General features: G+C 36.5%; 1 long non-coding RNA gene across 3 annotated transcripts in view; it reads left to right on the forward strand.

The window, feature by feature from the left end:
* Window positions 1–67: 67 nt before the first annotated feature.
* Window positions 68–13830, forward strand: part of LOC146403906 (uncharacterized) — a 62283-nt gene continuing 48520 nt past the window's right edge. The window contains exons 1-4 of one of the 3 annotated variants that reach the window (XR_014843885.1): window positions 68–159; window positions 2342–2395; window positions 3408–3489; window positions 4494–4568. This is a non-coding gene — a long non-coding RNA (uncharacterized LOC146403906). The remainder of the gene's footprint in view (window positions 160–2341; window positions 2396–3407; window positions 3490–4493; window positions 4569–13830) is intronic. The other 2 variants (XR_014843883.1, XR_014843884.1) reach the window with 2 other exon arrangements.

Here is a 13830-nt window from a genome sequence, read left to right on the forward strand (position 1 = left end):
AACAGGCAGTGAAGAAGAGGCTACGAGTCGGAGGACTTAACTGTCAAGCGGGGCTCTCCGTAAATTTACTGGGGCGGAGCCTTCTACCTGGTGGTCTTGGATGTTTGTACTTCGGGCCTGCAGAGGTTTCTCACAAGACTGCACTGAAAGCATCTGCAGGTCGACTCAAGCACACTCAGATTTATTATCTAATTAGAGAGAATGATTTCAGAGGATGGGGCTTAATAGTGGAAAAGGAACAGACACGTTTGACAGCATAGCTAGTTGTCCCGCAGGCTGTAGCGTCTCCCGGTTTCTGTTAATTGGGTGTTGGTTCTTTGATGTTTTGTGAATCATTATCGATAATCTGTAATCTCTCTCCTAAGGGATGTCAAAATTTCTTTCGTTAAAAGTGGTCTTTTGTCTGTTTTTCCGTTCAGAGAAGACAATGTAAAATGTCGCTACTGGGGGATGGGAAAACATTTCTTAGGCTTCTCCCGCTTGGAATCCCGATTGCAATGTACTAGTAAGACCTATCAATTTCTCATTTTAAGCAATATTTCAGAGATTTAAAAATGCGAGCGTTGTTAAAGTACATATAGTCAGGATGATTTAAAAGAAACCACTTATTTAATTTTTCAGGTTTCTCTTCTCACTGTTTTGCATTTTAAAACACAGTTATTTTGGCTTACATTTAAAAATCCCATGGGTGGCATTTGGCTTTAGTGTGCCAATATTTTAAAACAGAATAAAGGAGTAGGCTAAAAATAAAATACTTACTAAGAAACGATTTGTAATGAGTATTTGAGACTTAAATAGGTGATTAGAAGATGGGATGTTTGGAATTCTCTTTGTAACTTTTAAGCTTTTATACTCTAAAAGGATTTTTGAAATATAGGTGTCCACAAACACTTCATTTTAAATGTGGACTCATTTTCCCTAGCATTTAAAAGTTAAAATGTCATCCAAAAGGATTGGAAGGAGACAGCTTCATCCAGTTTTTGAACTTAAACTAAAAAAAAAAAATTAAGATTATCTAGCTCCGAAATAATAGATGGGGATCAGTACTAGTCTGATAGTTAATTCAGTTCTCCATTTTCAGGCATCAGCCATCTAGTTCCATCTAATAAAAATGAACCACTTGTATGACGTATGTTAAATTTTATATACACACTTTTTTTAGCTCAATCTAGATGGATTTTAAGAATTATCAATAATCTTAATAGATATAAAAATTAAGGTATTTTAAAACACCTTAAAATATTTTAAAAAGGAGATTATTATAAAATTTGTCCTCCTTTGCCTGATAATATTTGTCTTAAATCTACTTAGTCTGATGTTAATATGTCATCCTAATTTTCTTTTGAATACTGTTAGCATTGTTAGCATGGTATATCTTTTTTTTTTCTTTTAATCTACTTGTACCTTTCTTTTAGGCAACTTTGTTCTTGCTTTTCTATCCAATATAACAATCTCTGCTTTTTAATTTGTGTGTTTATATCATTTACATTTAATATGATTGTTATGTTTAGGTCTTAAACCTCTAAGCTAAGCCTTAAACCTTAAACTAAAACATTCTAGTCTTTGATTTCACTTTGTTTCATCTGTTGTTTGTTCCCTTTCCCCATCTTTTTTTTTTTTAAGTAATTACTGATATTTTATTTTTCAATAGTTATTTCCCCAATACAATTTTTTTTTCTACTGTACAGCATGGTGACCCAGTTACACATACCTGCACACATTCTATTTTTGCACATTATCATGTTCCATCATAAGTGACTAGACAGAGTTCCCAGTGCTACACAGCAGGATCTCATTGCTAATCCATTCCAAAGGCAATAGTTTGTATCTGTTAACCCCAAGCTCCCCAACCACCCCTCTCCCTCACCCTTCTCCTTGGCAACAACAAGTCTGTTCTGCAAGTGCATGATTTTCTTTTCTGTGGAAAGGTTCATTTGTGCCTTTGATTAGATTCCAGATATAAGTGATAACATATGGTATTTGTCGTTCTCTTTCTGACTTACTTCACTCAGAATGAGAGTCTGTAGTTCCATCCATATTGCTGCAAATGGCATTATTTCGTTCTTTAAGGCTGAGTAGTATTCTATTGTGTATATACACCACATCTTCCTAATGATTTCTTCCATTTTTTTTAGTCTCTATTTTATTGATTTCCTCCTTTATCTTTATGATTTCCTTCCTTCTGCTGACTTTAGGTTTTGTTTTTTCTTCTTTTTCTAATTCATTTAGGTGTTGGGTTAAGTTGTCAATTTGAGATCTATCTTTTTTTTGTATTAAATTAAAAAAATGATTATTTTTCCTTTGGTAACTTATTAGGTATAATTCTGTTTTGTTATTTCAGTGGTTGCTTTAACATCATAATATACATCATTAACTTATCACAGTTGACCTTCAGGTAATATACCACTTTGCATATAGTATAAGAAACTACAAATATATATTCTATTTCAGTGCTGGCTTTTATGTTATTGTTTTCATGCATTTAACTTATATGTGCTATAAACCTCACAATGCATTGTTATTTTCATTTAAACAGTTGCTTTTTAAAAGATTTAAGTGGAGTTCCTTCATGGCTCAGCAGTAACAGACCCGACTAGTATCCATGAGGACATGAGTTTGATCCCTGGCCTTGCTCAGTGGGTTAAGGATCTGGCATTGCTGTGAACTGTGGTGTAGGTCTCAGGTACAGCTTGGAACCTGAGTTGTACCTGAGTTGCTGTGGCTGTGGCGTAGCCAGCAGCTATAGTTTTCGATTTGACCCCTAGCCAGAGAGCTTCCATATGCTGTGGGTGCAGCCATAAAGAAAAAAAAAAAAAAGATCTAAGTATGAAAGTCTTATATATATGCCCATATAGATACAAATTTCTGTGTTCTTCATTCTGTATGCAGATCCATTTTTCCATCAGGTATAATTTTCCTTCTTCCTAAGAGGCTTCTTTTAACATTCCTTATCGTACAGGTCTGCTGTTGATGAATTCAGCTTTCATATATATATAAAAGATTTTCTTGTCTTTTTTTTGTGCTTGAATGTGCAAAAAAGTTTTATTCATATTAGGCAAAATACTGGCAACAATCCCAATGTCTATTGCTTGATGACTGGATAACCAAATTGTTATATCCATGTGATGGAATACTATTCAGTAATAAAAAAGGATAAAGTACTATATAATTGACATATAGCACTATATAAGTTTAAGGTGTAGAGCCTAATGATTTGATTTCATATATCATGAAATGTTTATCTTAATAAGTTTAGTGAACATCCATCATCTCATATAGATACAAAATTTAAGAAATAGAAAAAATTTTTTGCTTGTGATGAGAACTCTCAGGCTTTACTCTCAACAATTTTCATATATAACATGCAGCAGTGTTAATAATATTTATCATTTGCATTACATCCCTAGTACTTATGTATATTATAACTGGAAATTTGTACCTTTTGATTGTCTTCATCCAGTTCTCCTTCCCCCCCACCTCCTGCCTCTGGTAAGCACAAATCCTGTCTTTTTCTGTGAGTTTGTTTATTTGTTTTTAAAGTATAATTGACCTGTAACACTGTGTTTATTCTTATTACACAACATAGTGATTTGATATTTCTTTCATTTCAAAATGATCACAATAAGTCTAGTTATATGTCACCATACCAAAGAAATTACATAGTAGTTGATTATAATCTTCACACTGTACATTTCATACCAGTGACTCATTTAAATATTTTGTCATTGAAAGATATTTCACTAAGAATTTTATATTTTTATATTTTAATACTTTATGCCATAAAATTCTAGCTAGACTTTTTCTTTCAGTACTGTCCAGATGCTGCTCCATGGCTTCTAGTTTGCATTGTTTCTGATGAGAAAGCTATCATCTTCATCTTTGTTTCCTGATATATAATGTATCTTTTTTTCTCTGTTAGCTTTGGAGATTTTTAGTTTATTACTGTTTTTGAGCAATTTGAATATAACGTTCCATGGTGTAGATTTCTTGGTATTTCCTGTGCATGGAGGCTATTTGAAATTCTTGGATGTGTGGGTTTATAGTTTTCATAATATTTGAACATTTTCTGGCCATTATGTCTTCAAATATATTTTATGTCTTCCCTCTCTCTTCTTTTGGGATTTCCATTACACATTTGTTAGACACTTACTGATGCTCTTTTTCATTTTTAACATGTTTTTTCCTTCCTTTTGTCTCATTTTGTATAGTTTATGTTGCTGTGTCTTAAAGTTCACTAGTATTTTCTTCTCCAGTGTCTAACCTTCTATTTATCCCATTGAGTGTGTTTTTTTTTTTATCACAGACATTGTAGTTTTCATGTATGGATGTTTTATTCAGATGTTTTTATAGTTTAGTGTCTGTCCTTAACTTTTTAAAGAAATGAAATACAGTAATGAAAATATTAATGTCCATATCTGATGGTTCTAAGATCTGTGTTCTGAGTCAGTTTCAGTTGATTAATTCTTTTCTTCATTATAATTCATATTTTCCAGCTTCTTTGCATGCTGCATAATCTTTGATTTTATACAAGATGTGAATTTTATCTTTTGGGGTGCTAGTTAGGAGAGGTAAGTGAGAAAATATTTTTGTTTATGGCTACATTGCAAGTAACTAGAACAGTGCCTTAGATGGCGGCTCAATCAATAAAATGGATGGACGGATGAATCAGGGTATGCTGGTGGCCAATTGGAGGAACCAGGAGATTAGAGGGCAACAATATGTTGCAGACAGCGTATTCACTATGAAGTGAATACCTACACCAAGGCAATTGAGTCTTGACTGCATGATGTCCTGGCTTTAGGATGTCTTTTCCATCTACATTTGAATACAGTTGTAATTGGATTTCAGAATTCCTCTTAATGTAGGAAATCATACTGACTCCAAGATAATACTAGAAGACCAAATTTCTCTTTCCTTTTTTTATATGCTATTTTCACTGTTTTTTTTTTTTTTTGCCTTTTTAGGGCCGTACCTGTGACATATAGAAGTTCCCTGGCTAGGGGTCAAATCAGAGCTGTAGCTGCCAGCCTATACCACAGCAGCAGCAATGCCAGATCTGAGCCCAGTCTGCGACCTACACTACAGTTCATGGCAATGCCAGATTCTTAACCCACTGAGTGAGGCCAGAGAATCGAACCTGCATCCTTGTGGATACTAGTTGGGTTCATTATTGCTGAGCCACAATGGGAACTCTTTCACTGGAATATTTTAAATATGTTTCTCAATGAAGAGTCAATTCCTTTTCATTACACTAGTATTTCAAACATTTTTAAGAGATGAAAATGCATTAAAGTATTAACTGGAACTTCTGGGCAAATAGCTCCCCTGTTTAGTCTTCAGTTTAATTACTATGTAATTCTGCCAGCTTTCTCCAGAAATAATTGACTGAATGAAGTAATTTTATTGGATATTTACAAACACTGTGACTTATAAAGGTCTGTGAAGTCCCATTTGGCTTGGAAATGACTGAGGCTAACCTGGCAGTGCAAAACAGTTATTTTGGGCTTAGCATATTTTCATAGTCACCAACCCAGGAAGATACTGGGAAGGAAACAGAGTAAGGTAAAATGTTTGGCCTTTATGCTCAGTCCTAGTTTTGTAATTTTAGCTGTAAGTTTACTTTAAAATGAGAGAGTAAAGCCTTGATTTGATCTAAGACACGAAGCGTTGGATCGTGATTTCTGTGTGTGGTTGTTAGAATATCTTGTTAAATTATGAATAGCCTGGAAGAAATTTTCAAAGCTTTGAGGATCAATAGTCAAAGCTTAAACATTGGTTTGTCAATCATGGGAGACATGAATTACCAAGGTCACTCTATGAGTGGTACTGATTTAATATTCTATAATAAAGTGCTTTTGTTTTGGATTAAATAATAGGGCTTGATTTTGAAGGCATGATATCAAACTAGAGAGCAGACTCTTTCAAAGTGGGCTCTTCATGGTCTTAAAATATTGATAAGTGTGGAGAGTGGAAGCAGGACTATTGGGTAAGGTGTTTATTAAAAAAAAAAAAAAAGAATAGTAGATGTGATAAATGTCCTAAAAGGAGTTCTAAAAAGTGAGATGGTTGAAGCCACTGTACTTATGAAGCATAGAAGGAATGAATCTACTTTTAGTTCTTATTCGGATCTATATTTTAGCTATACAGGAAGATGAATACTCTCTCTCTCAAAGGTGACCTGAGAGTAATCTAAAGTGAATTTTAGTCTGTCATATCATCGATAATTTAAGTTCACCTCTCAATCACAATGTATATATTTGGTGAAAACCTCTTGAGCTGTTTTCAATCTTATAGGGTAACAGCAAATTTTGCAGGGTATAAAGATTATACAGTTTTGTGGGGCTTCCTTAAGAAGAAAAGAATATAGTGTTATCAATGCAAACTTATTTTCGGGGACCTGAAAGCCTCAATCAAGTGGAAGGCCCCTAAGCCTGAACTTCAGTAGCTTCAGGTGGTCAATGTGCTTCTAAACAAGTTTCATTTCATTTATATAGGATGAAAAGTTCATGTAAGTGTAACTAGAATTCCAGAATGGTGGAAAAAGGAGTGGATTGGGATTTAAGATTTGTGTTGTAAACTGGGCTGGTTGATACATTTCATTGTTCATTTATGGAGTGTGGCATTATAAATGGCCTTATGGAAATGACTGTAAATACAAGAACCTGTACTTAAGGAATAAAACATTCCATGCTCAATTGAATTTAGGAAATAGTACCCCTCTTAGTGAGAGACAGTAGATTCTGGCATATTAGTGGCTCTGAGAAGTGTTGCTGTTGACAAACACATCACATAAACCCACACAGTTTAACTTTGCTTATTTCAGTTTTTAACTCTTTTTGTCTTTTAATATGTGTAACACATAGCACCATTACCTGGAAGGCATTTTGAGAAATGCTTCTGTGGATGAATTATCTCTTTCAACCTCCTTAACTGTTGCAGGTGTTCTTAGAGTTTCCTCCTTGGCCAAGTGGAAACTGTCAATCTTTTTTTTATTATTATTACCCAATGAATTTATTACATTTATAGGTGTACAATGTTCATCACAATTGAATTTTTATAGGATTTCCATCCCACACCCCCAGCACATCCCCAACCCCCCAAACTGTCTCCTTTGGAAACCATAAGTTTTTTAAAGTCTGTGAGTCAGTGTCTGTTCTGCAAAGAAGTTCATTGTGTCCTTTTTTCAGATTCCACGTCAGTGATAGCATTTGATGTTGGTGTCTCGTTGTCTGACTGACTTCACTTACTTAGCATGATAATTTCTAGGTCCATCCATGTTGCTAAAAATGCCAGTATTTTGTTCCTTTTAATTGCTGAGTAATACTCCATTGTGTATATGTACCACATCTTCTTGATCTACTCCTCTGTTGATAGACATATAGGTTGTTTCCATGTCTTGGCTATTGCAAATAGTGCTGCAGTGAACATCGGAGTACATGTGTCTTTTTGAGTCATGGTTTTCTCTGGGTAGATGCCCAGGAGTGGGATTGCTGGATCAAATGGTAATTCTGTTTTCAGTTTTCTGAGGAATCTCCATACTGTTTTCCACAGTGGTTGCACCAATTTACAATCCCACCAACAGTGTAATAGAGTTCTTTTTTCTCCACACCCTCTCCAGCACTTACTGTTTGTAGACTTTTTGATGATGGCCATTCTGACTGGTGTAAGGTGATACCTTATCATGGTTTTGATTTGCATTTCTCTAATAATGAGTGATGCTGAACATCTTTTCATGTGTTTTTTGGCCATCTGTATGTCTTCTTTGGAGAATTGTATGTTTAGATCTTCTGCCCATTTTTTGATGGGGTTGTTTGATGTTTTGGTATTGAGTAGTAGGAGGTGTTTATAAATTTTGGAGATTAATCCCTTGTCAATTGATTCATTTGCAGATATTTTCTTCCATTCCGTGGGTTGCCTTTTCATTTTGTTTAGGGTTTCCTTTGCTGTGCAGAAACTCTTAAGTTTAATTAAGTCCTATTTGTTTATTTTTGTTTTTACTGTCATTACTCTAAGAGGTGGATCTGAGATGTTGCTCTCATTTATGTTGGAGAGTGTTTGGCCTATGTTTTCTTATAAGAGTTTTATAGTATCTGGTCTTATATCTAGGTCTTTAATCCATTTTGATTTTATTTTTGTGTATGGTGTTAGGGAGTGTTCTAATTTCATTCTTTTCCATGTAGCTGTCCAGTCTTCCCAGCACCACTTATTGAAACAGGCTGTCTTTTCTCCATTGTATATTCTTGCCTCCTTTGTCATAGATTAGTTGGCTGTAGGTGTGTGGGTTTAATTCTGGACTTTCTATCCTATTCCACTGATCTATATTTCTGTCTTTGTGCCAGTACCATATGGTTTTGAAGACAGTTGATTTGCAGTATAGTCTGAAGTCAGGGAGCCTGATTCCTCCAACCCCATTTTTCATTTTCAGGATGTCTGGCTATTCTGGGTCTTTTGTGCTTCCAAACAAACTTTAAAATATTTTGTTCGAGGTCTGTGAAAAATGTCCTTGGTAATTTCATAGGGATGAATTTAATCTGTAGATTGCCTTGGGTAGTATAGTCATTTTGATAATATTGACTCTTCCAATCCAAGAGCATGGTATGTCTTTTCATCTATTTGTGTCATCTTTGATTTCTTTCATCATTGTCTTATAGTTTTCAGAGTACAGGTCTTTTGTCTTTTTAGGTAGGTTTACTCCTAGGTATTTTATTCTTTTGGATATGATGGTAAATGGGATTGCTTTCCTAATTTCTCTTTCTGATCTTTCATTGTTAGTATGTAGAAGTGCCATCAATGTCTGTGTGTTAATTTTGTATCCTGAGACTTTGCCAAATTCATTGATGAAGTCTAACAGTTTTCTGGTAGAGTCTTTAGGATTCTGTAGGTATAGTATCATGTCATCTACAAATAGTGATAGTTTTACTTATCTCTTTCCAATATGGTTTCCTTTTATTTCTTTTACTTCTCTGATTGCTGTGGCTAGGACTTTCAAAACTATGTTGAATAGTAGTGGGAAGAGCAGACATCCTTGTCTCATTCCTGATCTCAGTGGGAATTCTTTCAGCTTTTCACCATTGAGAATGATATTAGCTCTGGGTTTGTCATAAATGGCCTTTATTATATTGAGATAGGTTCCCTCTCTGCCCACTTTCTGAAGGGTTTTTATCAGAAATGGGTGTTGGATTTTGTCAGAGGCTTTTTCTTCAGTTTGTTAATATGGTGTCTCACACTGATTGATACGCAGATATTGAAGAATCCTTGCATTCCTGGGATAAATCCCACTTGATCATGATGTACAATCCTTGTAGTGTATTGTTGGATGCGGTTTGCTAGTATTTTGTAGAAGATTTTTGCATCGATGTTTAATCAGTGATATTGGCCTGTAGTTTTCTTTTCGTGTGGATTTTTTGTTTGGTTTTGGTATCAGGGTGATGGTGGCCTCATAGCCTGAGTTTGGGAGTGTTCCTTCCTCTGCAATTTTTTGGAATAGTTTCAGAAGGATAGGTGTTAGCTCTTCTCTAAATGTTTGGTAGCTCTTCTCTAAATGTTTGGTAGAATTCGCCTGTGAAGCCATCTGGTCCTGGACTTTTGTTTGTTGGAAGTTTTTTAATCACTGTTTTAATTTCAGTACTTGTGGTTGGTCCATTCAGCTTTTCTATTTCATCTTGGTTTAGTCTTGGAAGATTGCACCTTTCTAAGAATTTGTCCATTTCTTCTAGGTTTTCTGTTTTATTGGTGTACAGTTGTATATACTAGTTCCTTATGATCCTTTGTATTTCTGTGATGTCTGTTGTTACTTCTCCTTTTTCATATCTAATTTTATTGATTTGAGTCTTCTCTCTTTTTTTCTTGATAAGTCTGGCTAAGGGTATATCAATTTCATTGATCTTTTCAAAGAATCAACTTTTCGTTTCATTGATCTTTTCTATGGTTTTCTTTGTTTCTGTTTCATTGATTTCTGCTCTGATCTTTATGATTTCTTTCCTTCTACTACCTTTAGTTCTTGTCTGTTCTCTCTCTAGCTGCTTTAGATATAAAGTTATCTTGTTTATCTGAGCTTTTCCTTGTTTCCTGAGGTGGGCTTGTATTGCTATAAACTTTCCTCTTAGAATGGCTTTTGCTGTATCCCATAGGTTTTGGAGTGTTGTAGCTTTGTTGTCATTTGCTTCTAGGTATTTTTTAATTTCTTCAGTGATCCATTGGTTGTTTAGTAGCTTGTTGTTTAGTCTTTATGTGTTTGTGCTTTTTGTAGTTTTTTTTTTTTTTGATTTCCAATATGTAGCATTGTGGTCAGAAAAGATGCTTGATATGATTTCAATTTTCTTAAAGTTACTTAGGTTTGATTTATAGCCCAGGATGTGATCAATCTTAGAGAATGTTCCATGTGCACTTGAGAAGAATGTGTATTCTGTTGCTTTTGGATGGAATGTCCTATAAATATCTATTAAGTCCGTCTGGTCTAATGCTTCATTCTGGGCCTGTGTTTCCTTATTGATGATCTGTCTGGATGATCTGTCCATTGCTGTAAGTGGGGTGTTAAAGTCCCCCACTATGATTGTGTTATTGTTGATTTGTCCTTTTAAGGTTGTTAGCAGTTGCCTTATATATTATGGTGAACCTGTGTTGGGTGTGTAGATATTTAAAATTGTTATATCTTCTGTAGTTCCCGTCATGGTGCAGGATTAATGGATCCAACTGGGAACCATGAGGTTGAGGATTCGATACCTGGCCTTGCTCAGGGGGTTAAGGATCCGGCATTGCCTTGAGCTGTGGTGTATTTTGCAGACACAGCTCAGATCCCATGTTGCTGTGGCTCTGGCCGAGGCTGGTGGCTACATCTCTGATTAGACCCCTAGCCTGGGAACCTCCATATGCCACGGCAGTGGCCCCAGGAAGGCAAATAGACAAAATAAATAAATAAAATAAAATTGTTCTATCTGCTTCTTCTTGGATTGATATTTTGATCGTTAGGTAGTGACCTTCCTTGTCCCTTAAAATATTCTTCATTTTAAAGTCTAGTTTGTCTGTTATGAGTATTGCTACTCCAGCTTTCTTTTGATTCCCGTTTCCATGGAATATTTTCTTTCATCCTCTCACTTTCAATTTGTATGTGTCCCTGAAGTGAAATGGGTCTTTTGAAGACAGCATATATATAGGTCTTGTTTTTGTATCCATTCAGCCAGTCTGTGTCTTTTGGTTTGGGCGTTTAGTCCATTAACATTTAAGGTAATTATTGATATGTATGTTCATATTGCCATTTTATTAATTGTTTGGATTTGTTTTTGATGCTCTTTTTCTTCCCTTCTTCTCTTGTTCTCTCCTCTTGTGGTTTGATGACTATCTTTAGTGTTGTATTTGAGTTGATTTGTCTTATTCGTGTATCAATTGTAGATTTTTTGTTTGCAGTTATTCTGAAATTTTAATATAAGAGTCTATATGAGATTGTTTTAAGTTGTTGGTCTCTTAGTTGCAAGGGCATCTCCATTGTCCTGCATTTGTATCCTCCTCTTCTCACAATTTCTGATTTCGGTGGCATAGTTGTGTGTGGATTATTTCCTATCTTTACTGTATATATACCCTTACTGGTGAGCCTTGTCATTTGTGGTATTTTTGTTCTGGTTGTGGCCTTTTCTTTTCTGCCTAGAGAAGTTCCCTTAGTGTTTGTTGTAAAGTTGGCTTAGTGTTGCTGAATTCTCTTAGCTTTTGCTTATCTGTGAAGCTTTTGATTTCTCCTTCAAATCTGAATGAGAGCCTTGCTGGGTAAAGTAATCTTGGCTGGAGGTTTTTTTCCTTTCATCCTGTTAAGTATATTATGCCACTCCCTTCTGGCCTGCATAGTTTCTGCTGGAAAATCTACTGATAAGCTTATTGGGGTTCTGTTGTATATTATTTGTTTCTTTTCCCTAGCTGCTTTTTTTTTTTTTTTTTTTTTTTTTTGCCTTTTTTAGGGCCACTTCCACAGCATATGGAGTTTCCCAGGCTACGGGTCCAGTTGGAGCTTTAGCCGCTGGCCGACACCAGAGCCACAGCAACACTGGATCCTTAACCCACTGAGCAAGGTCAGGTATCGAACCTGCAACCTCATGGTTCCTAGTCAGATTCGTTAACCACTGCACCACGATGGAACTCCTTTCCTAGCAGCTTTCAATATTTTCTCATTGCCTTTAATTTTGGTCAATTTGAGTAATGTGTCTTGGGGTGTGCCTCCTTGGGTTTATTTTATATAGTACTTGTTGGGCTTCCTGGATTTGAGTGAGTAGTTCCTTTCCCATGTTAGGGAAGTTTTTGGCTGTTATCTCTTTGAATATTTTTTCTGTCCCTTTCTTTCTCTCTTGTCCTTCTGGCACCCATATAACATGGATGTTGGTGCGTTTAACATGGTCCCAGAGTTCTCTGAGACTCTCTTCATTGTTTTTCAATCTTTTTTCTCTTTTCTGTTCTGCATTGGTGATTTCCACTAGTATGTCCTCCACCTTGCTTATTTGTTCTTCTGCCTCCTATATTCTGCTGTTGGCTGCTTCTGATGAATTTTTATTTAAGTTACTGTATTTTGCATCTCTTCTTGTTTAAGTTTTATATCTTGTGTCTCTTTGCTCAGTGTTTCCTGTAAATTATTCGTCTTTGCCTCCAGTTTATTTCAAATGTCTTGCATCATCTTCAGCATCAACAGTCTAAAGTCTTTTTCCTGGAGGCTGAGAATCTCCTGATCACTTAGCTGTTTTTCTGAGTTTTTTTCTTTTTCTCTCCTCTTAGTTATAGTTCTCTGTCTTTTCATTTTTATAGGTTTTTGGCGTTGTGAACTTTCTGCAGACGATAGAGTTGTAGCATCTCTTACCTCTGGCATCTGCCCCCCTTGTGGCTGAAGTTTGTATGGGGGCTTGCTGTAGGCTTCCTGATGGGAGGGATTGATGCCTGCCCAGTGTTAGGTGGAGCTGATTCCTATCCCTCTGGTGGGTGGGGCTTTGTCTCTGGGTGAGATTAGAGGCGTCTGTGTGCCTGTGTGGTCTTTAGGCAGCCTGTTTACTGATGGGCAGGGCTGTGATACCACCTGGATTGTTGTTTGGCTGGGGGCTTCTCAGCAATAATGGGTGGAGCCAGATTTTCCCAAAATGGCCACCTCCAGAGAAAGGCACATTGAGGAATATTCCCGAGAGCTTTGCTTACAACGTCCTTCCCCCACAACAAGACCCATTCACCCCTGTTTTTCCAGGAGGTCCTCCAAGAATTGCAGTCAGGTCTGATCCAGATTCCTTTGGAAACTTTGCTTCCCCCTGGGACCCAGTGCACGTGAAAGTGTGTGTGCCTTTTAAGAATGGGGTCCCCATTTCCGCCACTGCTGTGGAGCTCTTGCACACAAGCCACACTGGCCTTCAATGCCAGATGCTCTGGGGGCTCTTTCTCCCAGTTGCAGATCCCCACACATGAGGGTTTGATATGGGGCTCAAAACTCTCACTCCTGTAGGTGAGTCTCTGTGAACCAGTTACTTTCCAGTCTGTGGGACTTCCCATCCGGGAGGTATGGGGTTGCTTATATCACATAATCACCCCTCTTACCTCTTGATGTGGCCTCCTCCCTATCTCCTGGAGTAGGATATCTTTTTTAAGGTTTCCGGTCCATTTGAGTGAAGATTGCGCAGCCTTTGGTTGTAAATTTTGTTGTTTTTAGGAGAGAAGTTAAGCTTCAGTCCTTCTATTCCACCATCTTAATCCCCCAGCCCATAACATCTATTTGATTGAAACGATATAGCTCTTCTGGCCTCTGCAGTTCCTTAACAACACTGACTCACGTTGTTGCATCACCCATCCCATGGTCTGTGAACATTAGATTCCAGT

Source organism: Sus scrofa, chromosome 4, assembly GCF_054392235.1.
Source record: "Sus scrofa isolate SSC_HxYL_T2T_F1_AM1 chromosome 4, Sscrofa_HxYL_maternal_Yorkshire_Landrace_v2.0, whole genome shotgun sequence".
NCBI classification, from domain to species: Eukaryota; Metazoa; Chordata; class Mammalia; order Artiodactyla; family Suidae; genus Sus; species Sus scrofa.